The sequence below is a fragment of the Agrilus planipennis genome, unplaced genomic scaffold, assembly GCF_000699045.2.
Source record: "Agrilus planipennis isolate EAB-ADULT unplaced genomic scaffold, Apla_2.0 scaffold132, whole genome shotgun sequence".
Classification (NCBI taxonomy): Eukaryota; Metazoa; Arthropoda; class Insecta; order Coleoptera; family Buprestidae; genus Agrilus; species Agrilus planipennis.
The window spans coordinates 734,588-759,436 of NW_020442448.1; the positions used below are offsets into that span (position 1 = coordinate 734,588).

The 24,849-nt window shown below is 35.9% G+C and overlaps 1 long non-coding RNA gene across 1 annotated transcript in view; it reads left to right on the plus strand.

The window, feature by feature from the left end:
- The window catches only part of LOC112906410, a 133,689-nt gene that overhangs the window by 1,290 nt on the left and 107,550 nt on the right, over positions 1 to 24,849 (plus strand). Inside the window, exon 2 of the long non-coding RNA XR_003232321.1 lies at positions 19,611 to 19,703. This is a non-coding gene — a long non-coding RNA (uncharacterized LOC112906410). The remainder of the gene's footprint in view (positions 1 to 19,610; positions 19,704 to 24,849) is intronic.

The following is a 24,849-nucleotide window of genomic DNA, read 5'->3' on the forward strand; positions in this document are numbered from 1 at the left end:
AGGATTCAATTAAAGCGTGGAGACCTCGTTAAGCCGATCCACTGGCTAATATCGTTACTTTATATTTATCTTTTCCTCGTATGTAAAGATAATCCCAAAGAGGCGCCGTAAAGATCAATGGGACAGCCGACTTTACCATTACGAATATAGTGAGTAGTGAATACTTTGCATATCAAAAGTTACTAATGCTCTCTTTAAGCGCAACACGCTCTTATGATTTTTCTAACCTTTTTTGTCAACCGACTATCAATTATATATACCTAACTGCTGCAACGAAGTTTAATTGGAATACAGTTTGTCAGTTTAATTAGGTTTAAACGACTTCACTGTTTAAAAAAGTCCTGATAATTCGATTTAAAACTTTTGGTAGGTAGGTGCTCATTAATATTAGAACGCATTATAGAAGTACACGGAAAGTAAAATTATCTAGGTAGATACTTGCTACTCCTGGATATTAAATATTATCCTGTATTATTTTTTGATACTCCTTATTTCTTGGAAAATACCACAAATGGCGCGGTAAACGCCATCTGTAGTACGATGCTACATTTTAGGATTACGTATGCTCCAACAAGGTCCATTTGAATATATGGATATCTACTTGCTGAAACGAATCCCGGCGTAGCTAACCTCAACGTGATAGGCACGTTACCATAATTGAATAAAATAATTCGAAGTGGTCTGTATTCTGTCGAAACTGCCAGACGCGGATCGCGATTTGAGATCCAAAAAGATCGAATTATTCGAATTATTTTATTCGATTATGGTAACGTGCCTATCACGTTGAGGTTAGCTACGCCGGGATTCGTTTCAGCAAGTAGATATCCATACAAATGGACCTTGTTGGAGCATACGTAATCCTAAAATGTAGCATCGTACTACAGATGGCGTTTACCGCGCCATTTGTGGTATTTTCTAAAACGCGCTGTTAAGCCAGCAGGTAAAAGTTGGTCTGTGTTCTGTCGGAGCTGTCTGCGACGCGCCGATGAGATCCAAACATATCGAAATCGCGATCCGCGTCTGGCAGTTTTGACAGAATACAGACCACTTCGAATTATTTTATTCCATATTTCTTCTCTTTCGTTTGAACCGCCTCAGGACTACACTAATCGGATTTCAGCTACCATATTTTTGGACTTCGCCCCATACTCCCTTATTCTTCTTGCACTCTATACTTTCCTCATTTCTGTATTTATTCTTCTGCTTTGTTCAACCCTCTTCACAGTTTAGACGGAGTCAAGTCTCCTTGTACGTCAGACTTGTCTAGGTACCCAGGTTCTCATTCTGGAATTTGGATCTCTTTCTGGTGTGATGATCATTCTGTTCCTCATAATATGATCGGACGTGGAAATTTAAAGCCTTTTTGATGAAGGAGTCCATCCCCAGCGTACCGGAACAGTCGACTTTCTGTTACTTTTTCGTAAATCAGTACCTACTACCTCAAATTTATAACAGTTGGTTTGAAAGCAGTGCAATTTCCAACTAGAAAGTATTTTTGTTGATTACAATCCTAAGCATTTGTTTTCCACCTGCGTAATGTGAGAAACTGCCAATTTTTTAATAAATGGTTTTTGTAGTGGCAATATTGAAAATATTACTTCCCTACTATTTAACTAATTATAAAATATAATTCTCATACTTAATTAGGTACCTACTACAATAAATAGGTATGCTGGGTCGTGAGATCTTTTTGAACAACTGTCATTTCGCATTTCGGTATTCAATTATCCATCAGAGTAGTTCTCCATTAGGATTTCTTCGGTCTAATAAGTCGTCGATAACTGACGATGAGACAGACAAAAAGCATTCTCTAAAGGTACGCTAATAACATAATAAGATGCAGTCAACTTGAGCCCATACGCATATGTATGTATAATATCCAAGATTCATCGCGTTGACAAGCGGTCAATAAAATGGGGCCAACCTTAAATAATATTTTAATGTGACATGATGATAATGGCGAAAGCCGCGCGCGGGGATGGCGATAGTAAGTTATTGTCACAAAAACTGATTCATAAAGATATTCCCAAGGCCTACGGTAGGGAACACACGACGATCACATAACATAAACGATGATTCTTAAACAATCGGTCAGTGGTACCAAAACATACGGTTCATTACAATAGAACTGCATATCAACTTAGCGCGACAAATTTATATTTATCACTTTTAAAATGTATTACAATATGTTGGTTATTTGTTTCCACCAAATCCAAAAATTTGTCGCTAGAGCCGTTAATGGAAAATTGGTGAAGTGCTGGTTGGGTATCAAGCTGGCACTAGGTGCATATAGCGTATCTAGAAATGGATATGGCTGCAGTTTCGAAATTGTAAATATACCTACCTAATTACAAACTGTAATAGTAAATTACAGATTTTAATTATAAGTTGACAACAATCCATAAAAGATCATCCATAATACAATAGATGTCCGTATTTATATAAGGATATAAGGATCATAAGATTGTGACTGTGTGACATAGAGAGTAGGGAAACTCGATCATATCTGGTTTCTACTTACAAGCGTTGATTTTTTTTTGTAACCTATGACTGTATTCTTTTCTTAAGAGGACTTGGTTATACTAAATATTAAATATTTTTGACTTCCTTTGGGTTTTTTTGTACTAAACATCATCATCATAAGGTCGTCAGTCCTAAGTCTGGTTGGACATGCAACTCCACTCTTTCCAATTCTGAGCTAATCGTCGCATTTTCCTAAAACACGAATGTCACACATCCTTAACCACTTGCGAACAATAATCTAATCTAGGTCTACCTCTACCCCTCCTAACTTTTGTTTCTGTCTCTAATACGTCTCTGACTAGACCTTCATGCCTGAGAAGGTGTCCTACCAACCTATCTCTCCTATTTCTTATTGACTCCCATAGAGTCCTCTGTTCTCTAATTCTTTCTAAACCTCTTCATTTCTAACCTTCTCTATCCACGGTATCCTCATCATTCGCCTGTAACACCACATTTCTATCGGTTCTAACCTTTTCTTTTCAAATAGTAAGTTAAAAAGATAGATACCATTGATGAGTTGTTCTTCGTCCTCTGCATTCCCTATTTCGTTGTTTTTTGTGAGGAACGTTTAAAATGTAAAAATCGATTTTCGTTTAAAACCGTATAAAACCTGATGCGCGCCCACATAGCGTCGAAATGTAAATTATAACGTGAAACGATACTCCGTGAATATGAAAAGGTTAAGAACCACTGCGTTATTAGACCAACAACGAACGGACGAACGGACGAGCGAACGATCGTCCCGTCTGTCCGGATCGCGCTTCATTTGTCTTGCACGCTGTCATCTATCTGGCACAGATCGGACCGCGATATGGTGGACGTTTTAATGGGCAAACCGTGTCCTCCGACGGTATTAAGCAAAACAAAAACGACACATCAATTAGGTGGGTTTTAGATCCGTTTTTGTTTGTTTCTGATTAGTACACCGTATACTGTTAATATATTTCACATCGCAACGTACCCGGCCGTTCTGTCTGTCTGTCTGTCTGTCTGTCTATCCACGGTCAGGTTCAAATCGGATGGTGGTGCGGAGGTGCGCGGCAGGTTCGCCATTGAGAAAAAGACAGTGAACGAGCTGGAGTAGTATAATAATAATAATGAATCTTGTACATGGAGATAATTTAAATTCGGGGTTTGTAAGACAAATCACGAAATCACAACTCTCATGTAGACGTTTACACTTGTTTAACGCCCTACAGGCGACATCCATTGTTCCTTGAAATGTATGTGCATACTTAGTGAAACGACAGGTATTGATCCAAATTAATACGCATTTATACGAAAACAAGGACTATTAGTTATTGATAACCTCCAAATACGAGGTTAATTTAACCCTAGCACGTCAGGTTTTGGATATAACTTCAAAATCCACTAAAACTTTTAAAAAAATTGTCGGTCTGGAGGTGTAACTATGTATACCTACTGTATGTGTTTGAAGTCGCTAAATCTTTGAATCGTTTGGGATTGTGATGATTAACTGCGGATTTGGATTCAGAGAAAACAACCCCCAAAAACATACAGTATACATAGTTACACCCCCAGGCCGACAAATTTTTTTTTCCTGGCTGTACTTCGGTAACTGAAAATGTACTGAACAAAATCCTACCATTTACAATATTAAATTTACCTTATCTATCATATGTGTTATTGTGGTAGCCTTGTATATTGTATTAATATTAATTTCACCATTACTTAATGAAGATTTTCACGAAAACTTTGTACAATTTTGACATTCTCCAACTTCTCTATTCTCCCACCCAGCTTCAGAGTTTTCATCAACAACAATCAGCAAAGAATGTTAAGCTTTAAACTTATTTTCAGTAGTGCAGTGTTCTTATTCTTTCTACCATTTCCAAAGTGCCATACCAAAATTCGGAAAAAATTTATGAACAAGCACTTTCAATTAAAATTGCTGACATCGAAATGGAGTCAAATTCGGTTACTAACTATGTGAATCAAATCAAAAATGCTGTGTTACTAGAAAAAATACTTAGAGCTGGATAGTTTATCAAATGCAATAGGTACCATTGGTTTTGCGTGTGTGAAGATTGCTCATTTTAAGTCGCTAAGTTCATAAAATAAACATTTGTCGATCAAAACTCTTTAGAACCGCTGAAAATTGTAAATTTGTCGTTGGTCCGCACGATAAAAGCGATTTTAACTATAACACCGAATCACGAAAAGCAAACTTTGGGACAGAAAATTCTGCTTTGTTTTCCTAACTATTGTTCAACTTTTTTCTACCATCAGTATCTCGTTTTCTGTGTAGTCCGTCGTTCGCTGTAGCTCCTCACCATTGCATTTCCTTCAGAACAAAATAAACGAAAAATTCCTGCCCGACAAGATCAGCTTTTTGTGCCATTTGAGTATTAGCGAATAAAAAAATCTGTCTGCAAACAACGCGATGTAGCGAACCAATGGTTTCCATTTACGTCGGCAACCCTTTCGGTGTCTGTCCATTTATGAAGTGTGGTTCAGCGGTCCTAATAACCGGAACCGCTCCGGTCGAGTAGTATTACCACCACCTGACCGAAGCCGGACCAGCGGAGCCTTCATTAACCCTGTGCTTTCTGGGCACGTTGCTTATACCTGGAGCTGGCGCCACTAGTCGTCCTACCTGACTCCACATCTACCGTAGGTACCATACGTATCCCATCGTAAATGCGTGTATGTTTGTGTAAGTACCGTACTGCGACATAAAGCTCTAAAACTGCTGGAACCATAAAGTTGCGATGCGCGTCGCGCCTGTTTGCCGGCCGCTCGGTCGGCTGGTCGACCGGCCGGCCGGCCGCAACGAGCTTTCTGCCCGTCGTAACTTTTTCGAAGGGGAGAACCATTACTCTTTTATGTCGAAATAAAAAAAAAAAAGAACGTACGAAGGAAACGGCTTGGCGGTCTCCTTTCCAACGAAGAAAAATAATACCGCGCGACTCTAATCCAAGAGAATACGATCTCAGTTTAAAAGGAATAACGTGCACTCACTCACAGGGTGTTTAGTTACCTGTTGCATACCGACATTTCCGTATGAATTACGACTAAAAGTATGTGTGTTTTTTGTTATTCACATTTAATTTTATTGTGAAGCTTCAATAGCTTGTTGCTGTAGTAGTACTGTTTTTCCAAATATTGATTTCTACTTTGATAGGACTTGCTAAAATATGTTCTTCGCCAGTACAGTGTATCGATAGTACAAACAGTTTGAATAAGGCTTGTTTAACGTTGAGGAGGAGGACGGACGAATATGTTTCTGATTTGGATTTGGAAAAACTGGTGAATGAAAATAAAAGAATGACATATAGTCAGATTGGGAACACTTTAAGGATTCATGCACCAGCTCTTCACAAAATTGTTCATGATATATTGCATGTAGCGGCGCTGTACGAGTGCGAAACGTGAACGGTCGATGCGGCGGTAAAGAAAAAGTTAGAAGCGTTCGAAATGTGGTGTTATAGGCGAATGATGAGGATACCGTGGATAGAGAAGGTTAGAAATGAAGAGGTATTAGAAAGAGTAAGAGAACAAAGGACTCTATGGAAGTCAATAAGAAATAGGCGAGGTAGGTTGGTAGGACAAGCACGATGCTCTAGTCAGAGACATATTAGAGGTAGAAACAGAGTTAGAAGGAGTAGAGGTAGATTAGATAACTATTCAGAAATAGTTAAGGATGTGGGATGTGCTAGTTTTAGAGAAATGCCCAGATTAGCTCAGGATAGGAAGGAGTGGAAATGAACCAGTCTTAGGACTGACGACCTTATGATGATGATACACGTGTGTGTGTTCGTATAGTATCTGATGATAACAAAAGTGCCACGTAGGTACGTCCGATCTGTTCGTCTGTCGATTGCATCGACGTCGGTCGTTATAATAAAACGTAAAACGCGACTGCGGCTACGACCGGATTCATTACATCCATGTTAACGGATAACGTATCGGTGGAAACGACCGTTTTAGCAGTACTTCACCATAAATACGCTCCAAGTTTATCAGAAGTATGTTTGTTGCCGATCTTGTACAGCATTGCAATTGTAGTTCGACATGTGTACTTATTATTATGTCCTGTTGCCTCGCAAGCAACATTGCTAATGCCGTTCTTTGATTAGCGCATTTACCTGCGATCCAATCCGACAACCTGTGCCAACTTAGCATACATACAAATGTACATAATGTGTAAGTATCCACCTATTTACACTTCGGCGTATATTTTATACATATTTCTATTTGTGCACCATAAACTATAGTCAAGTCACATAATATACATAGATACTTCTGGGTGCATGCGAAACGGAGATAACCTAAAACTGCAGTAATTATTGGTAATTATCATATTAATACATGAGCATCAAAAGTTCTCGTACACACTTTTGTAATTATTATTAAAGGCGGGAAATAATACATTCCATGAAGATTCTTACCACAACAGCTGGCGTAACGTCGTATAAACCACTTCAACCACGGACTCACCGAAGGAAGAAAACCAATCCTGGATCTCGCGCATCATCAAACCCCCACATCGAAATGTCTTCGTATCTATTTACTCTTGCATCATTGCTTCAAAAATTCGGAATCAACAAATGTAAAATCAGTCAACTCGGATCAAAAAGTCTCCTGTCACACAAACGAAATATGATTTCCTATTTGTTCTAATATTTCTACTTATTATTTCTTCTAAATCACTGATTTCGTAAAACCTTCGTGGTAAAATTGGTGATGATATAATGAGTTATATACATTTTGTTGTTAAATAACTATAAACATCTTCGTAAGCGTAGTCTCTACAACCACTATCTGGTACATTTCTACTCTTAAGCTTCCTTTTAGGATTTGTCAAGATGGATGGTGTTGGACACAGGGAAAGAGAGACAGATGGTACAAACCCCAAAATTATAATAAAGAGGCTTCATCTGAACTCTAATGATTAAATCAGCTCTTCGTCAGTTAATAACTTTGAAAACCTGTGTGAATCTGATACTCAAATTCATACACAGAGTTATTACTGAGAAAAGTCAGTGGCCTTGCCTTCAGTTTTCCTCAAATAATTACAGCATGCGTCTTATTTTTGGCCCTGTTAAAATTCCAACAAAAAAGCTTTTCTAAGCTTAAACGGATTAAAACTTGTCTTGGAACTTTCATGGAACAAGAACGGCTATGGGCTTATCAGGTAATCAGTACTCTTCATAGAGACAGAAAATCTTGAAAAGTAACGTTCAGCTATTTCAAGTTTTATAATACTTATGAATATACATAATATAATTTTGAAACAAAACACTAATATACTTTTGGGCGTTTGCGGCATTGGGATACAAAAAGGTCAATTCAGGACTAGCAACGCCAGATAAGTTGGACGAAATGGAGGAAGAAGAGAGCTGAAGTCTATGGAATATTATTTACTATCCCAGAATTTGCCTAACTGGTTCAAGTAAACCACAAAAAGAATAGACCAGGGTAGGCAAACCTGAAATCGAACCACGCGGTGGCTTCCCTAATGCCAAGCCATTATTCAAACCGCTAGACCACAATTACTAACAAATTTGTATAAATGGCCCTTATTGCACTACCTGTAGTTGTCTATTAATCTCCCTGTTAAGCAGCAGCAGTTTCGGTTGGTCGTTTTTTGTCAGAACTGAGGCGTGCTGGTGAGAATCAAGACTGAAATTGCGATCAGCGTCTAATAATTTTAACGGAGTACTGACGAAGAACTTATTTATTCATTCTCTGTTCTAATATTTACATTTATAAAATGGTTCATTTTGATACTGCGTTAGTAGAGGCAATAATCAATTTCAAATTATTGGTGAAGACTTTCGCGGTCAGTAGGAGAACTGATGATGTCCTAATTCAGGTCTAAAGGTCGTCGTCGGTTTCAGTTGCTTCCGAGTCCCCATCCAACATTGGAGATGGAAGGATTTCTGAAGAAGCTCGCCACTCGTGCTAACGAAACGTTAGGCAAATCGAGAATACTTTAAGGGTTCATGCACCAGCTATTCAAGAAATTGTACATGATGTATTACATTTAAAAAAAGTGTGTACCCTTTGGGTACCTCATCAACTGACACATAAGCAAAGGAAGACGAAAGTGAAGTGGTGTCATTGAAAATGTTTAAGTCTGGGCACTGTGCGTACGTAAATCCTATAGTCACGGATGACGAAACGTAGCTGTATTATTACGACGTTCTCTTCAAATCCTGAACCAAGACATGGCTGTTTAAAATTCTGTTCAGTGAAAAAAAAATGATCGTTGTTTTCTTTGAAGAGAGGAGAATAATTGAACGAATTGTATTAGAAGAACAAAAGACGTATGCAGCATAGTACCAAAGTCAAAGAGTCCCGATCTCGCTCTTTGTAATTTTAGCTTGTGTCGAGGTATCAAGGATCAGCTAAAGGGGCACCATATTACGAATGATGCTGATATAGTACGTGACCAGTAGGAGAACTGATGATGTCCTAATTCAGGTCTAAAGGTTGTCGTCGGTTGCAGTTGCTTTCGAGTCCATATGCAGCATGGAGATAGGAGGATCTCTAAAGAAACTCGCCACTCGTGCTGTCGAAACGTTAGGTTTTTAGATCCGCATTAGCACAGCATTAGTTCAATCAATTTCAAAATGAATGTATCTTGAATGATATCATGACATATTTCGGAAAGGGCCTAGGTTAAAGGTCTTGTTAATTATATCATTGTTGCCGACTATTCAGAAATTCAGAAGTGGAAAATGAAGATAATAGTGCGCAGTATCGTGTACCACTTAATATTTCTTTCAAATAATATAAAAAACAGTAAGAAAAATGAATTTGCAGTTATTTTACGTTATTGGCAGTATATGTGCAATAACATTCCGCATTATTATCATCGATGTGTCCGTATTGTTTCAATTTACCCTTTAACACTTTAAGTGTAAGTTAAGATAGGGAATGATGTAGTGTTGTAGACTGCAGCGAATTTTATGAAACTCAGTTAGTACTGATAATAAAATGGCCATAACGCCAGCCAAGAATCTGGTTTCTTCTGTGTTCAGGCCTTTTACAGCCAATTTTAGCTTTATATCACGATAAATTTAACCAATGTTTATGTTTTATTATGACTAGGAGTAAAACGACGATGATGATGTGATGTTGATAAAATGTAATGAGTCTACCTAAACTGACTTTAATGTCGAACGGAGCCATTATAGCGGCGAAATAAAGATAACAGGTTGAATAAAATAAAGTGCTTTTATAATACCTTCTTCACGAATACCCTGGCACATATATTATGTGCCCATATAAACTTAATCCAATACAAAGAATTAAAATTGATAAACAACTCCTGATTGCAAGATAAATTTTATACCTCCACAGTTTTAGCCAAACTTTTATACCTACACCTAAGATGCGTCACAACTTACGAAACATTCAGGCAAACTACTATACAATAGAACATTTGTGTAATCATCAAAGCAAAAACGGCTAACTAATCTTCAGGCGGATTGTAATGTAGTAAATAGTTACATGGTGTTGTTGTACTTCTACAAACCTCCCTGCGAATTAATTAAGGGTGTTTTAATGGATTGTGTTAATAAATTAAAGGTCACATAACAATTTTTACACAGTCCGCCTGATTTTTAGCTGGCTCTTTTTGAAACTAGCACTGCATTCACTGCATCGTATTGCGGTAAAGTCTACAGCGAGCAATTAAATCTTGAGGCATTGAAATGTCTTGATTGGATCTCATGCTTTTGAAAAGGAAATCGCCCGGTAGCCTTGAGCTTAAGTGTTACCTTGACTTGACTTCAAGGTCAATGCAAGTGAAGTACCCAATTATTTTAATGGGAGCACATACATTTTTACCTGAGCAAAGGAAAGAACGGAAACTTCTGTAATCAGAAGTTAATCCATTATGAGGTCATCAGTCTAAATAAGATTGGACACACACCTCCACTGTTTCGTATTCTGATCTAATCCCGCATCCTTAACTATTTGTGAACAGTAATCTAATCCAGGTCTCCTTGTAGTCCTCTTAACTTCTGTTTCTGCTTCTAATATTTTTCTTATTGACTTCCATAGCGTCTTCTGTTCTAATATCTCCTCGTATCCTCATCATTGGCCTGTAACACCACATTTCAAACGCAATTAATTTCATATTCATAAGAAATTATTAAATACAAATCAATTTCCTATTGCAAAATTTTCCGCTCTCTCTATTGCTGTGGTGAAAAATAGACTTGGTTTTCAAATTACCCTTAAGATCACATTAAGGCTCACCAATTTATTGCTTTTGGAATCATACAATATTTGTCTAAAGTTTTTTCCTAAATTGATTGAATGATTCAATCAAAATATTTCGGATGTTTGATTGTTCTTAATTTGTTATAATTATAAATTAAGAGCAATACAACTTCAATATAAAATTACCGATTTTTGCATTAATGCGGTTAAAAAAATATGCATTTCCATTAAAAGAATGAGTCATCCTGAAATACAAATGACCCCAAAGTTCAAGATAAAGGTCACATTAAAAGTCCCCAGTTGATTTCGTATTCGAAAGCACACACCTTTTGTCTAAATCTTCATTGAGAGAAATGAGATCTAACCGGAATATTTAATTGTCTGAAGAACAATGAGACCCTGTACAAATATTCGGTGGAAAAAAACACTTACAGTAGATGATGAATTTACAAAAATTTTCGAAAAACAAAAAGGATTTGTCAAAAATTTATTTACGCTTCTCTATTGGCGGAGGATCCAGGCAATTGCTTTGCTGTGTTTTCATTTCAATTAATGTTCTGTTTTTTCCTTATCTATAATTATAAATTTTTGTCATTTATACATATAATTTCGATGGGAAATTTGTAAACAAGCAGCCGAGTATAGAAACCTCAATGTTATAGTAAACTGACTTTTAAAGTCCGTTGATATCTTTACAACCTTTTATAGCAACCGCACACAGCAGGAGAATTGCTGAACATTAGATAAGTGGCTGAAGGTGGTCAGGGCCGGACTAAAGTATAAATGAAATTATGTATTTCAGACAGATATTGAAATTAAAATATTAACAAATAAAATAAAAAAGTGGAGAAATATTGAATTAATGAATTCAGTTTTTCGTGGTATTCAAAATTATCTTTTACTAAATATTTACATATAGACCAAATCAAATATTTTCGTTACCTAATAAGAAAAATAAATATTTATTATTGTTTAAAAAATAGTAGACTGCCCTAATGGGCAAGGTTTATTCCATTGTTCCCGTTTTGAAAGTCGTATACCCCTAACGCTGATGTTTTGCCGCAAAAATTATTTTGAAATGTTAAATTTCAATATCTGTCTGAAATACATAATTTCATTTATACTTTAATCCGGCTCTGACGACCTTCAGCCACTTATCTAATGTTCAATAGTTCTCCTGCTGTGGGGTTGCTATTAAAGGCTGTAAAGGTATCAACGGATTTTAAAAGTCAGTCTTTGAGGTTTCTTTCATCTTGTTTATTGAGAAAAATTGAGATCGTCTCCAGTCGATTCTGTGATCGATCAGCAATCGCTTCGCGATCGACTAGTTGACCGTGTCTGATATATGGTTATCATGAGATTAAGAGCTTGACTTTATAAGATTGTAGATCCATCTCTCTATGGACATAAAATACGCGTGAAAAATTAATTATGATTTCCGATGTATGTTAGATCCTTGTGAGCTTTGGATTGTGCCATGCCTACAATACACGTAATGACTGACTCTCTTTCATCCAGAAGAGGATGATGAAGTTGCTTGTGTCTTAATTTAATGTCTAAACTCAATGTCTAAACACATAGAATCATTCGGCCTTTCCAAGTACAAAGGGTAGTAATAAAATTCAGCATCCCGAATGTTTGCAGCGATGATAATGAAGAAAAGTCTCTTAAAGTTTGTATTTCCGTTTCTGCAAGACGATGAAAATTAATAAACGTTGGTGGACAGGATCGATGCGTGTCAATGCACAGATGCGAACTCGTGAATAATTATGCAAGAATCAATTATAACGACGATTTATCACGGTCTAGCGACGCGACGACGGACGGACGGACGGACAGACGAACGAACGACGTGATGGCGCGATGATGTTGCCATCCGCCTGCCGCCTGCCTTTCCGCCTGACGTCATTGCATCAATCATAGCGCGCGTTAATCATAATGGAGCTGTTTTGCATCTTTTGCACCCCTACGTATATATCACCCGCTTCCGCGTTCGATATTAAAGCTCCGCGGAGAGATGAAAGAATGGACAGAATCGGAATATTTCCTTTGTGTCTGACTCTTACTCCACGTGTACCCTGACAGAATACTTATTTTAACACCCAAAGTCAATTTTTAGAGAGGTGGTTTTTTTCTAAACTCAATTACTATAAAAAGTGCTAAATGCTGAATTCAAGATCACCGAACTACAGCTAGCTCAAGGGCTTATTGGGGTTTAATGAATCATAATCATTAAAATTAAAAGTTTGCAAGACTCACGAATTTTTCGGACTATGTCAATTGCAGTAGCATGCTCTGAAATATCATTTTCGTAAATTAAAACTGATAAAAAAAAAACTGCTCTCAACTGTATCTATTATAAGTCATTTTTCATGAAATAACGGACAGCAATAAATAAATATACTATCAGACTATTATCACTACGAATCATGTATTCGTATGCAGAATCAGACTCATCAGAATCTTAAAAATAACCAATTTTGAAGTATTTGAGAGATAGGTGTTTCCAAAATGAATGTGCCCCATTGACAACGGCATCACCATTTAAATTTAGACAGACTCAGCCAAAATCCCCTGTAGAAAATACCGGAGTTAACTACAGACCTAAACTTGGACCAATAGTTGAAAACCAAACATTGGCTTGTCAATATTGGATCAACGTTCGGACAATCTTCAAGCGTCAAGGTTCTGTACATTAACGTTTCGTCAAGTTTAGTCTAGTACGAGGCAGCCAAGTCAGTACTGGACAGAACTTTCAAAAACCTGGTATTTGTATTGGTATTGGCTGTCCAGTCGTAGACCAAGCTTGCCAACCAGGCTTGGGCCGTGGTGATGAACCAGGCATTTGTCATGCTTGATCCAATATTGGACAATCTTAGGCCAAACTTGAATCAAACAAGGTATTCATACATTTGATTCATACATTATGAAAACGACTGAAATGTGCATATCACTATTTCGAAACTAACTTCACACTGTTTTGAAACAAATGATAACTTGACATTGTTACTATTGCAAGTGAAATGGCGGAATAATGCTGTAGTTTTGAAACCACATATTGAAAAATCATCGGATAGCTTTTGAATTATTTCCACTTCCAATTTGTTGTTATTTATCTGCGACGCATACAATAACTTTTCATACAAGCAAGAGTTAGACATAATATTTTCTTCGATTACCTACAATCTGGCAGATACTTATACGCACAGTATAATGTGAATCTTTTCGATGACACTACAAATCCTCGGTGGCGTTTCTTTTATTACATGGTGGTTTTGCATTTCCCAACCACAATCGAGTTATTATTAACAACCATACTCGTTATGATCGTTATTTCTCGGAAGAAAGGAAATCTCTAAAAGAGATAATCGCGTTTCTGCTAGTCAGCTCACTCAGTGGTCGGCCGAGTTGATAGCGGTGGCTCTCCAAATGCATTATTTATATTATTCTTTCATCGTGTAAACGTGTAACCTTTCGAGTCTGCTGCTATTAATTATTTATTATTCAAAAACTATCTTATTATGAAGATAAATATTGCAGCATTTAGCATGAGATATCTCTGCATTTATTTTAGGATAGGAGCACTTAGTGTATGAAATATCACATTGAGTATACAGACCGCAAACGTCTTCTGTCGGTAAAATTAACTGTAGTTGTTATTGTTACTGACTTTATTAATTAGCTATTGAATACCAATTAAACGTATGTATAAGCAAAGAGTAGTTGTTGTTGTTATTAATATCCATCACTTCAGCTGGCAAAAGTGCTTAACACAATCTCAAAAGGAAGTCAGATACTTGGATTGACGTTGCCACCTGTAAAATCAGTAAATCAGAACAAGAAACCTAAGACTGGTTGGACACGCACCTCCACTCTTTCCTATCCTGAGCTAATCTTCGCATTTTCTTAAACCTAGAACATCCCACATCCGTAACTATTTGCGAGCACTAATCAAATCTAGGTCTACCTCTACTCCTCTTAAGTCCTGTTTCTGCTATTTTCTGTTTCTTAAATTTCAGAATGTTTAAAAAGATCAATTTTTTATTTATAAATTTGAATCAGTCAGAGGCGTTACAATAACTAATTTTAAACAGCTTGTAGCTTAAATTTGAGCACTTGTGGTACAACAGAACGTTCACATCAAATCGTCATTGTATTTTGATTTGAATAGTTATGTTGTTACAAGACCGCCCGCGTTGATGAAAAAGGGAAATGGTAATGGGCACATCCAAACATTTTGTCAAGGAAATCACGTCCATGAGGAATCGATTTCCTTTCTCCAAATACAAGCCGAAAATTATAATTTTTGGTGTACTCCTTTTACAACTGTTGATTTTAAATGTATTACTTAATGAGTCCATGACTGAAAAATAATAATTTATGAACTTTTATTTTTATTCAGAATTAAAAGCACCTGTGTGTTGCTTGTTAAAGTTTCAAGTGTTAATACTAACTTAGATAGGGTGATACATACCTATAGCATTTTTTTAAGTACTTTAATATTGCGAAATAAACATCTATTGTCATCTATAACACTACGATTTTCTTCGCGGCTATCATTTAAAAGTATATACTTTTTTTTATCAAAAGTTCCCTAACATATGATCGTTTACTAAATAAACTAACTAATTAAGCAGGTCAACGTGGATCAGCAAATTAAGAGTCTCTTTAGATTTAGAGATATTGTACCCCCAAATTCCTAAGAAAGCAATTTTGGGCATATTTGTGAACCTTGTTACGTAAATTAAAAGGACACAGGATGTAGCCATCTTCCAGATAAATTTTATCGTCGAATTGAAATCTGACGTCCTAGAATTGCATCAACCAATTTTTTCTTCAATATCCGAATGATGCTAAAATGGCTTGTTTTGGATCTGATATTAGGATTTTTATAGAAACGGTAATGTGTTGCGTCCAAATTCGAGTTTGCCGCCGAAGAATCCAATCCAAAATGATTACTTCCTCTCACTGTAGTAGTTTCAAAAAACAGAGAACACTACTATTGATATGTCGGGTTGAAACATAAAAAGATGCGAAGAGGATAATCATTTTCAATACATTTTTCAAAGAGGAACTTAAATCTGGTCCTGCAATTTCCCTAGAACTTGGAGATTTCTCTACATATCCTTAATATCTCAAATCTCCAATCAAATCAAATTAGTAGTATGGGGATTTTTGAAATCTTGATTCTCATTCTCGACAAAAGTTACTTCAGAAATGACTTCTCTCTTAATTGTTTTGTCCTTGTTTACTTATAGTAGTCTCTCAAAAAGACGTAAAACTGCATTTATAAAAAGAGGATTCCATAAAATCCAGACATACTAAAGCAATTCTGATAACAAATTGAGACTAGCGTCACAAATTACTCCTTATGCCCTTTTGTTTTTTCCTTTTCAATTCCTGATTTCTTTGGCCTATAATTACAGGCATTTGTTGAAAAGAACTTTTAATCTTCTCAGATTAGGAGTGTTAATGCAAGTCCTTTTTTAAGGAGATTTACATCATTATAAATAATTTATATTTCCAGCAAATGTTTAATTGTATATTAATTTATTTTTATTAGGTGGCTAAGTAATAACTTTGTACAAATATTTAAATAAACTTCAACTTATTTTACATTTAATGATTTCCCTGTAATGTTTTTCTAAATATATAATCCGTACAATCTCCGTTGATATTATCGATGACACAAGAGAGTCATTAGTTGTCTATTTTTGACCCTGAAATGAATCCATTTACGTAAATGACCAAGCTTACCCCAAACCGAAAATAGTTGCCCTGGGGGATGGTGAATGTTTAAATTAGGTTGTCATCCTATTCAGTTACACCAGGTCATCATTCTCTGTCACCTTGACTGTTACTCCCTTGCCGAGGGATGGTTTAAGACGGTCTGACAGCGTTTTCGCTCGTATTTACACGAAATATCTTTGTTGACAAACATTTTCCTAAAGAAATTTCATGGTGGCCTCGCAGCGAGCGGTCTCTGCTGTTTCACACAGTTGTAATTCAACTCGGAAAGGACTTTTAAAAGATTTGCCCGTTTGACGTATTTACGGTTGTTTGAAGGATATTAGTGGGTGTTCCGCAGTTTGTTACTCAATTAGTTTTACAACCATATCGAAACGGGTAGCGCATTCCTGGAAAATTCTATTATAGTAAAGCAAAAAATAGAATTCCGTGCATTATTTGTTCTTCACAATACATAACATTACTATTCTGTTGTATTTTCTTTTGACTTGGAGAAGTCATTGTATAGTTATTATTGTTTAGTTGGAACGTTTAAAATTGACATAGTCCATACTAAAACTATCGCATTTACTTTCTCCTTTCAACTTACTGATTAGACTAATGCGGTTGCTGATATAACGCCTATTTTTGCTCACGACAGACGTTGTACTGAATTTCGTGAACATAGAAAAGAGATGCCAGGTAGGAATTGCAGCGGACACTAACAAAGAAAAAGGAATAACATTACATCAATTGTATTGTATGTATACGTATCTGTAATGGTGTGTGAATCCCACCAAATTATTGTAAGTGTGGCACCCTCATGTATAGCATGCGGCAGATGTAGAACCCCCATGTATTATGTGAGAAGGCGGAAAGTTGGTGGAAAAGATAGAAATGACGTTGTACAACATCAGAAGGTGCAGGTGAAATATCGAATATTGCAATAGAAATACACGCAACTTAACTAAATCATAATTTTACTTAACTTAATATTACACAGTATCTAAAAACTATTTTCAAGTTATTTTTCGATTCACGGATGACACCGTGGGTAAAGAATCATAATCCAATTTAGAAACAATAAGACAATAAAAGGAGTTAGAGATTGCTGTAAATAAAATGGAAGCGGTATTGGAAAAACATTACTGTATGAAAATAAATAAAAGTAAAACAAAAATACTGGTATGCAAGGGAAGAAAAAGTAGGGAAAGAGGGAATATAAAGAAAGGAGACGAATAATTAGAAGAAGTGGCTGATTTTAGGAATCTAGGAAGTGAGATAAGTCAGGATGAGAGGAGTAGTAGTGTTATAAAGTAGAGAATAGCGCAGGATCGAGTCGCCTTCAATAAAAAGAAGTCACTTCTATGGTCGCGAACGGTTAATTTAGAAATTCCAAAAAGATAGTTAAAGGTGTATGTTGGAACGCGGCGCTGCACGGGTGCGAAACATGGACGGTAGATGCGGCGGAAAAGAAAAGGTTAGAAGTGTTCGAAATGTGGTGTTATAGGCGAATGATGAGGATACCGTGGATAAAGAAGGTTAGAAATGAAGAGGTATTAAAAAGAATAGGAGAACAGGGGACTGTATGGAAGTCAATAAGAAATAGGCGAGATAGCCTCTTAGGACACCTTCTCAGGCATGAAGGTCTAGTCAGAGGCATATTAGAGGTAGAAATGGGAATTAGGAGGGGTAAAGGTGGGCCTAGATTAGATTACTGTTCGCAAATAGTTAAGGATGTGGGTTGTTCTAGTTTTAGGGAAATGCGAAGATTAGCTCAGGATAGGAGAGACACCTCCACCGTGTCCAACCAGTCTTAGAATTGATGACCTTACGATAACGATGAAGACATCTAATAAAGAGAATCGAGTTTTCAAGTGAAATCTATACATTTATTCTGACTTTGATTATGTTAGATATCAACCAATTACATTCGAGTTATAGAATATAGAGTACAGTCTATATTTCTTACAAAAATAACCCATTATATTAACCTCGTGGAAGAGTAGTAGTTCCACAATGCAAGTATTATTTCCTCTTCCGTTTTGCATACCGAAGTTACCATATACTTACCCGTGATGTGGTGACCGCAAACCGTATCGCATCGCGTCCTTCGATTATTAGAGAACTCCTGGCTGGAGCTATGATACCAGAACCATCCTTATGCATACCTACATAGCCAACACACGAGTTCGCGCGCGGGCTCATCAATCTCGACGAGGTAGGACATGCACGCCAACAATTATACGGATAAACAAAGTGATGTCGCCGTGTTTTATTTCCCCCATTGTTTCATTGTTTGTGCGCTCGTGAGACGCCTGGCGGGGGCCCAGTGATTTATCAGGGCACGTGGGGAATGCAGCCGGCGCCACTGGGGGCGCCCCAGCCGGCCCGACGACGAATACGTGCTCTGTGCTCTCCTCTCCTGTACTTTTGCTATGCCATGTTCAGGTTGCTTGCTTGCTTGCTTGCTCTTCTCCGTTTCTTTCTCATCGGTACCCTTAAAGAAACTGATAGTACTTTTCTTTCTTCAACGTTACCGCCAATGTTGTTGTTCCTTACCTTATTACTTATCCATCGGTCTGAGAATTCCTATTGTTTGCCGTTTAATAGCAGTTTACCGTTAATGCTTTGGTTGTTGAAAGCTTTGCAGTCGTGCCCGTAGGCGAAAGCTCAGATTTTTTTATCGGGGTAGACAATAAAGATGGTAAACGAGGTAGGCAGGTATGCCTTTCAAATCAACGTAAAATAAATCCGAAATTCAAAGACTAAATAGTCGGGAACGGAATAGTAAAAGGTAGTTATTACACCATCTAAAGCTAAAAAGTAAATTTAAATGAGATAAAAATGCATTTGGTAAAATATTTCAAAGCCATGCGTATTTACAGAATCATTCTATCTATATTTTACGTAAAATTTCGACAAATGATAGAAGTCAGTCACAATTTGGCAAGTGATTTCGTGATCTCTGGGTGTGGTACAAGACGAACATTAAAATTTATTAATTGGTGTTAAAAGCTGTTTAAAATTAGATTGCACTTAGTATTATTATCTATTATTGTTATTGCTATCAAATTTTATTAAAGTTTAAACACTTTCGACAAACAAGAATTTAAGTCAAGTTAACAAAGTGAATTAATTTTTTTTTGTATTTCTTTCAGAAGACGGCAGCTAAGAACGGATTTTGTGACAGGACCGAATTAAGGGGCCTCACACGCTATCGTAACTAAATGTTTGCTGTTAGAGATATAAGGGTAAGTTATTTTGGTACTTTGTAAAATTATTAGAAAATGTTATGGGTACGTGCTCCACACTAATAAGGTAGGTTAGGTGGGAATGGTTTCAACTACTGTGCACTACCAAGAATGATATCATCCAAAGGATGGTTTCACAGATGTGATTTATTTGAAATACTTGCATTTAAAATGCAAATACAAAATAAAAAGATACATATTTTTATCTGTATTGAAGTACTTGTTTGAGAAAAGCATTTTGTAGTTTATTTAAAATACTTCTCGAAACGTATTTTATATTTGTAAAATGCAAAACGCACTTTTGCAGTTGATAGTTTTGCTAGTATCCTCGATCTAACTATATAAAATGATGAATGAAAGTTGCTCGCATTGGACATTGGAGGTATTAGAAGCTTAAAAAAGGGGCAAAGTGACATTCCTTGAATGCCTTCTAATTATATATTATATAACTGAAGAGAGCCCAAAAAAGTCTAAACTTGGAAATAAATTATCTAAAATGTTAAATCGATATTGTTTTCCGGGTTCAATGTCATGGTCCATCGAATTTTGAAGCTCCAAATTGATATCAGCACGTGCCAAATCACCACTTATCGTACCTTTAGCAAGGAACTACGAAATTCCATGAATTACCACAAGACAGCCCGCAAAACAATATCGAATTGATGTATGCCAACTCTGTAAAACTGTAAATGTATAAGTATAATCCAAAATTCTTAAAAAACAATTGGAAAAACTTCACTTATTAGGTGAACCCAAAGCTAAAGAGACTACGGATTCCGTTTCTTTCTCTTACTACAATGTGTAAAAGATCAGAAACAAAATTGGATTGCAAATATTTTGATATAAAATGATTGATGGTGATTTTACACCAATAAAATTATTTGCAACCTTATTTTGGCTCTGATCTTTCACGCTAAGCAATCTATTTTGACATCAGTGTCTTAGTCTAGATTCTAGACTCTATAAAAACTCGAATATTTAAAAAATGAGCAAATGCCTGCAAGGTTTTCTTAAAAAATATTCTATACTTAAGTANTAAAAACTCGAATATTTAAAAAATGAGCAAATGCCTGCAAGGTTTTCTTAAAAAATATTTTATACTTAAGTAAATGTAGAAAATTCAACAGGTATTACAAAAAAGTATTTATTTGAAAAAAGTATTTTGAAAATACGTATTTTGCATTTAGCACTTAAAATGTAAAAGGGAAATCTATTTTGTATTTTGCATTTGAAATAACAAATCAAAAAATTTGCATTTTGAAAACCATTTTGCACATCTCTAGATGATTTACAGCTAATATAGTCTATATTATGGCGATGTTTTCTTGAAATTGATGCCGCTGATTTTAAGGAAAAGCTTCTGTAGATTTTAATGGATGTTGATATAGGTAAAGGCCTTGTATTAATGCACAAAAATACATACATACATACAAAGGTAAGCAGGAACAGCAGAATGTGAAAAATGATAGTTTGCCTACTAAACTGCTACAGTGTACACATCACATCGGCAATCAGGTATCGGTAACATAAACAGTCTATTATGGTTAGTCAATGAAATAAATCGTCTGAAAACGATTACATATTTTAATTGTGCAGACAAGAGCCGGTAAAATTAATGAGTCTGGGTTGGTACTGCGACCCACACACTCGCCAGGTAGATGGCGACTAAAACGACATCAACTGACACAGGACTCGCTCTCTAACACGTACCCATTTCGAATAAATGACATTAATTTACTTGAAATTAACAAGAAAGAAATACGTCTTATCTCACAACATCTCAGAAAAGTACGGTACTGTACTAAAATAAAAGTTTTATTGAAAACTGTACGTATTACCACTGAAATCATTTTTTAATAGGATACCAAGTGCGTTATCGCTTGAACTAGTGGTGCAGAAAATAGTAGTAGTCGATAGTAATAACATCATACTATTGTTAAGATTAAAAACAATTGCAAACACGTTAGTTTTCGTATATGTACTCTATTAGGAGAAAGATTTGTAAAAGAATTATTGTTACCGAATTGTATTTAATCACTCAAGTATTTGATTTACCTACATGCAAAAAGACACGTTAATTACCTAGCTAGAAATTGCAAATTAGTAAAAATCCCATTTCGACATGTGAAGGTAATTCAGTTTAACATGTAAATCAAAGCTGCTAGAACCCGAGCCCCGGGAACGAATTGAAAATGATCTGCGTGAACCAGTTTCAAAATTCTCGCCAGTTTGAAAGAGAAACTTTATATTGCCATCATAATCTGTAAGGGTGTAAAGCATTACGAAACTAAAATTAGATTACAGTCGTTTAAGAGCAAATTCCAGGACTAATAAAGTACAAAACAAAATGTACAAATTTATCTTCATCTTTTCACGATAAGCTTGACCGAACTAATCAGTTATCCTGTCAATAGTGAGTTGGAACTCAGTGAAGTGCAAAACCATTCTATACTAAAAAACCTTTTTGCAGAAAAAAAATCATTAGTTATAAACATCTTCAGAAGAATTTGGATTATTTCTGAAAATTGTGACTGACCTAGTCTTTCAATTATTAAGTAGTTTTGGATAAACATATGTTTCTGAAAAGTTTTTAAATATAAATACTCCGCATCTCTAAGTAACGTACTACATATTTGAATTTACAGAAAAATTATTCATTAAAACAAAATCAATCCCAGAAATCACATGGAAAGTACTAATTACTTAGATTTAGATTTTTATTACATAAAACATGACAGTAGATGCTATAGGGTTGTTCGGAAAGTCATTTCGTTTTTTCCCGACAGAGCATTTAATTGTATTCTTTTGCACCCAACTTCACATTTAAGCCGTATAATTTTTATATGCTTTGAGAGCTCATATAGCAAGGCTTGTGTGTGNAAACAGGTATTACAAAAAAGTATTTATTTGAAAAAAGTATTTTGAAAATACGTATTTTGCATTTAGCACTTAAAATGTAAAAGGGAAATCTATTTTGTATTTTGCATTTGAAATAACAAATCAAAAAATTTGCATTTTGAAAACCATTTTGCACATCTCTAGATGATTTACAGCTAATATAGTCTATATTATGGCGATGTTTTCTTGAAATTGATGCCGCTGATTTTAAGGAAAAGCTTCTGTAGATTTTAATGGATGTTGATATAGGTAAAGGCCTTGTATTAATGCACAAAAATACATACATACATACAAAGGTAAGCAGGAACAGCAGAATGTGAAAAATGATAGTTTGCCTACTAAACTGCTACAGTGTACACATCACATCGGCAATCAGGTATCGGTAACATAAACAGTCTATTATGGTTAGTCAATGAAATAAATCGTCTGAAAACGATTACATATTTTAATTGTGCAGACAAGAGCCGGTAAAATTAATGAGTCTGGGTTGGTACTGCGACCCACACACTCGCCAGGTAGATGGCGACTAAAACGACATCAACTGACACAGGACTCGCTCTCTAACACGTACCCATTTCGAATAAATGACATTAATTTACTTGAAATTAACAAGAAAGAAATACGTCTTATCTCACAACATCTCAGAAAAGTACGGTACTGTACTAAAATAAAAGTTTTATTGAAAACTGTACGTATTACCACTGAAATCATTTTTTAATAGGATACCAAGTGCGTTATCGCTTGAACTAGTGGTGCAGAAAATAGTAGTAGTCGATAGTAATAACATCATACTATTGTTAAGATTAAAAACAATTGCAAACACGTTAGTTTTCGTATATGTACTCTATTAGGAGAAAGATTTGTAAAAGAATTATTGTTACCGAATTGTATTTAATCACTCAAGTATTTGATTTACCTACATGCAAAAAGACACGTTAATTACCTAGCTAGAAATTGCAAATTAGTAAAAATCCCATTTCGACATGTGAAGGTAATTCAGTTTAACATGTAAATCAAAGCTGCTAGAACCCGAGCCCCGGGAACGAATTGAAAATGATCTGCGTGAACCAGTTTCAAAATTCTCGCCAGTTTGAAAGAGAAACTTTATATTGCCATCATAATCTGTAAGGGTGTAAAGCATTACGAAACTAAAATTAGATTACAGTCGTTTAAGAGCAAATTCCAGGACTAATAAAGTACAAAACAAAATGTACAAATTTATCTTCATCTTTTCACGATAAGCTTGACCGAACTAATCAGTTATCCTGTCAATAGTGAGTTGGAACTCAGTGAAGTGCAAAACCATTCTATACTAAAAAACCTTTTTGCAGAAAAAAAATCATTAGTTATAAACATCTTCAGAAGAATTTGGATTATTTCTGAAAATTGTGACTGACCTAGTCTTTCAATTATTAAGTAGTTTTGGATAAACATATGTTTCTGAAAAGTTTTTAAATATAAATACTCCGCATCTCTAAGTAACGTACTACATATTTGAATTTACAGAAAAATTATTCATTAAAACAAAATCAATCCCAGAAATCACATGGAAAGTACTAATTACTTAGATTTAGATTTTTATTACATAAAACATGACAGTAGATGCTATAGGGTTGTTCGGAAAGTCATTTCGTTTTTTCCCGACAGAGCATTTAATTGTATTCTTTTGCACCCAACTTCACATTTAAGCCGTTTAATTTTTATATGCTTTGAGAGCTCATATAGCAAGGCTTGTGTGTGAAAAATTCCAATTAATTCTACGCAGTAGTTTTTGGTTGGTGCCCTTTTAAATATGGAGAGCGATAAGCAGCATTTTCGACATATCTTACTGTTTTACTACAGAAAGGGTAAAAATGCTGTTCAAGCCAGAAAGAAATTGACTGATGTGTATGGAGAAGGTGTGTTGACAGTACGCCAGTGCCAGAACTGGTTCGCTAAATTTCGATCCGGCAATTTTGATGTCGAAGATGCACCACGTTCGGGAAGGCCGGTTGAAGCTGATAAAGACGCGATAAAGGCATTAGTTGATGTGAACCGGCGAATAACAACACGTGAGATCGGATTGAGGTTAAATTTATCAAATTCAACAGTTTATGACCACTTGAAAGGCCTGGGATTATCCTCGAAGCTCGATGTATGGGTTCCCCATGTTCTCACAGAGAGAAATCTGTGTCGCCGCATTGACGTCTGCGATTCGCTTCTCAAACGTCACGAAAATGATCCGTTTTTGAAGCGCATCATCACTGGG